This window comes from Zea mays, chromosome 2 (assembly GCF_902167145.1).
Source record: "Zea mays cultivar B73 chromosome 2, Zm-B73-REFERENCE-NAM-5.0, whole genome shotgun sequence".
Lineage (NCBI taxonomy): Eukaryota > Viridiplantae > Streptophyta > Magnoliopsida > Poales > Poaceae > Zea > Zea mays.
The window spans coordinates 189,438,058-189,442,221 of NC_050097.1; positions in this window are offsets into that span (position 1 = coordinate 189,438,058).

Here is a 4,164-nt window from a genome sequence, read left to right on the forward strand (position 1 = left end):
GATGCCTGGTCAACCAGTCAGCTCCCAAAATAATATCCACGCTATCCAACCCTAAGATGAGAAGGGTGGTTCTAATCACCAGACTACCAAATTTTATAGGCACTTGCCTGTTGATTTGATAAGTGGCAACTCTTCCTCCTGGCGTTGAAATTGTAATGCCCCCATCGGTATGGTGAAAGGGCAACTGGCACTTGGCACTAAACTTAGCGCTGATAAAACTATGCGATGCACCCGAATCAAATAAAATAATCGCAGGATAATTCGAAACTGTAAAGATACCAGTCATGACGGGTGCTCCCTCAGGAATGTCAGCCATGGTGGTGAAGTTCAGCCTGCCTTGCCTCACTTGCACCTTCTGCCTCTTGCCTTGGTTCTGATTAGCATTCTGCCCCTGCCTCTGCTGGTTCCTGGGGCAATTCTTGGCATAATGCCCAGTGTTGCCACAAGTGAAGCATCTGTTGTCATTTGCCTGGCGGTACTACTGCTGCTGGCTATTCCTCTGAGCTGGAAACTGGTTGCGGTTGGGTGTCTGCTGCTGCTGCTGCTGAGGTCGGATTACCCATCGCCCTTGCTGCTGCTGGGGCCCCCTGCCCTGGGTGTCGGACACAATCCTGAAGCGCTGTGGCTGAGCTGAGGGTCCTGCCACAGGGGTCTTCCTCTTCTTCTCTGCCTGCCTAGCTGTAATGCAGTCCTCTTGGGAGATAGCCATTTTGACCAACTCATTGTAGCTGTTGGCCCTGACGGTATTGAGACGATCCCGGAGCTTAGTGCTGAGCCCCCTCCTGAATCTGTCCTTCTTCTTCTCATCTGTATCTGCATGATATCCCGCGTACTGGCACAAGTCATTAAAGGCCTGGGCATACTGCAACACTGTCCTGTTGCCCTGAGTGAGTGCCAAGAACTCATTGAGCTTCCTGTCCATGATCCCGGCTGGTATATGGTGTCCTCTAAAAGCTGCCTTGAACTCCCTCCACTCCACCTCTCGGTCCTCTGGCTGCATAGCAAGAAAATGATCCCACCAAGTCCTTGCGGGTCCGCGAAGCTGCTGGGTGGCGAACCTGACTTTGGTGACCTCTGAGCAAGCCCCATGGAGTAGTGGGAATTTGGATTCCACCACTCGCAGCCATACATCTGCGTCAAGTGGGTCCTCCGCCCTTGTGAACAATGGAGGCTGGGTGCTGAGGAATTCCTGATAGGTGGCCGCCGCGGGGTGACGCTGGTGGTCTCCACCACCATAATGCTGGGGTGGTGGCTGACGTTGAGCCAGCTGCCTCAGGATCTCATTCTGCTGAGCCATGAGCTCCTGCAGAGTGGGAGGTGGTGGCGGCGGTGGAGGAACGTGCTCGTTCTGGCCACGACGCTGCCTCCCAGCCATCTGAAAAATCACATACTTACTTAACACCACAGTTCCAAATTTCAAGATTTTATCACGGGGAAAAGTTAAAACAGCATGATAGACTCCGACTTCAACAAAAGGGATTTCAAGAGGCATAAATTCCTCCTTCCAAATCTAAACTGATAATAGCATCCATCAAACCAGCTCCCAAGAGAGTTTTAGCACGATTACATCAATTTGTTCCAAAATGACTCAACTCTAACTAGCCTAGTACCCCAAGGGTGCAAAAGCTAAGCTAGCTGCGAGGAGTCCGACTATTCGACTTCTAAGCCTACCCTGGACACCTAGTGAGCGAACGAAGCAACACTCGACTCGGGGGAAGGTGGTCTTCCCGAGCCAGTAGTGTCCACACTGGAGGCAGGCTCATCTCCTCCCTCAATGTCGACGTCCTCGTTGGCCTCTTGGTCCTGGATCTCCTGGTGATGCATGTCCAGGTGCTCGTTAGCCTCAGCGAGCTACTGCTGAGTGTTAAGGAGCTGATCCTCCAGAACCTCGATGGTGTTCTCCCTGGTGCCTACCAGCTCCTCCAACTCCTGAATATCCGTGGATAGCAGCTCCACCTGCAAGTCCTTCTCCACCATTTCTTGAGACAAGTCAACCACAAGTTCCTCTCTGTTGTCCAATGTAATCTTTGTTGCCTCCAGCAGTGCCATCAGATGGGACATTGCCTCACCGCGCATCACTTGCAGACGGTACAGAGCATTCATGCACCGTACTGTCAAGTGCGCAGTCTGACCTGGGTAGATGGCCCAGATGTCCTTGGCATGCTCCACCCGATCCTTCCACAGTGGGTCGTCCTCCTTCTCAGCGGGGAACAAGCCAATGGGGTGGGTAGCCAGCTCCAAGGGGTGGAATCCGCAGAAGGTAGTCAATCCATGCAGAGCGATCGCCTCGATCGTATCCTCTGCCCGGTACCCGAAAGACTCGGAGTCCAAGGAGCGCCATCCTGGCTGCAGGGGATGAGGCTCCAAGGTCATCCTCACCCTACAGCGAGGCACTCGGTGCTTCTCGAACTGCTGCACCGCGTACTGAGGGGGTGTCGTGTATCCGGCCCCCTGAAGTACTTCCCACAAAATGCGGGGAAAGCCCTCTCGTGCAAGTCCGTCAGTGTGGGTCAGTGCATTTCCGTCATCGGAGGATCCGTGGGAAGTCATCTGTGTACGGTTAAGCGTAAGTAAAAGAAAAAGAATTATAAAAAGAACAAGAAAAAGTAAAACTCAGCCTTTCTCTAGTTAAGTAAAAAGGCACTAGAGACCTAGTTGGTTGTTATTTCGTTTTTAAGTCCTTTACTCAGTTATCCATTTGCTTAAATATGAATGCATGCATGCTCGTCCTGAACGGCCTCACAATAAGATAAAAGGAATAGGGAGGAACTCCCATCCCGAAAAAGTGGCCTGTAGGGCCTAGTTACTTAGCCACCTAGCTACCCTTCTATTAACCTAAGGCTTCACGTCCTAGGTCTATCCTGCTCGTCCTACTTTCTATCCAACCTTGTTTCTATCAAGTTTTATTTAGAAAATTGATGATATTTACATTTTATTGATTCCTCTGTGGTGGTACAAGCTCCGATACCAGCTGTGGCGGAACTGCCCGAATTATTCCAACTTAAGTGCCTAAGCCCCGCCTTAGAGGCTAGACCACACTTAAATGGGAATAACCCGTCAATCCCTCGGATCTAGTCCGACACGGCCACTGACAGGATCAAGTACCACAGTCTCACTCGAAGGTGAGTCACAGAGCAAATACAATAAAGCATAAAACCATACATGTCACGATGTTAAATTATTACATCACCATCATCATCATCGGAGTTTTGCAAAAGTACCCATCATTGTTCGAAGTGCAACGGAATAAAACTAACGATAATTAAACAGAGAGATGGGGAAGCCTGTCCCATCACTCCTCATGCTCCTCCTCAGCCGAGGCAGGGTCCCACTCAACAGTCCAACCCGGTGGTAAGGTGGACGGCCAAGTCACTCCAGCAACCATGTCCTCCAGAGAACCTGTAAAAAATTATGCCACAAGCAAGGCTGAGTATACTAATACTCAGCTAGACTTACCCGGTGTGAGGAGTCTACTTCTCTACCTCTAGACATGCAGCTGTTTGGCTGTGGGGTTTGGTTGCCAAAAGCACTAGTTGAGTTTCTAAATCAAGATTTTAACTTAGTCAAAGTTAAGTGTGACTCTCTTAAGGCTAAAAGTGGACTATCTACTCATACATGGTAGCAGGCATTATTAGCAATCAACATCTTATCTCAACTCATCAGACTTCCACTTATTACTCAATGCAGTACAATGGATCAAGCAGTCTCATTAGCTGCGAGAAGCAGACGATTCGAATCGAGTTTTTATCCTTGCAAGGTAAACCTAAACACACGACATGCAGGGGCACTCCGTCCCCACACACATCAACCGTCCCCATCGATTCCCCGTCAGCAGAGAGGGGCTCACCGCCTTGGCGTACAATGCCTCACTGACCCCGACTGGCCGTCGTGCAGTGACCGCACTTGTACCCACCATAACCGGAATGGGAGACCTCGTCTCAGGTCGCGTGAGGAGGGCAATCTGCTGCCAGGTTCAATCCGGTACTAGGCTTACCGATTTACCATATTTCTCGGCATGTGCTTAGTACGTTCAAACGCTTGACACAGGTATCCGCACGTTAATCCTTATTCCATTTTCCCATCTCGTAAACAACCAATCCCCATGGATTGTTGTCCACCAACTAGTATCATGAGAGTGTAAAAGTGGGTACAATCAATTTCCTG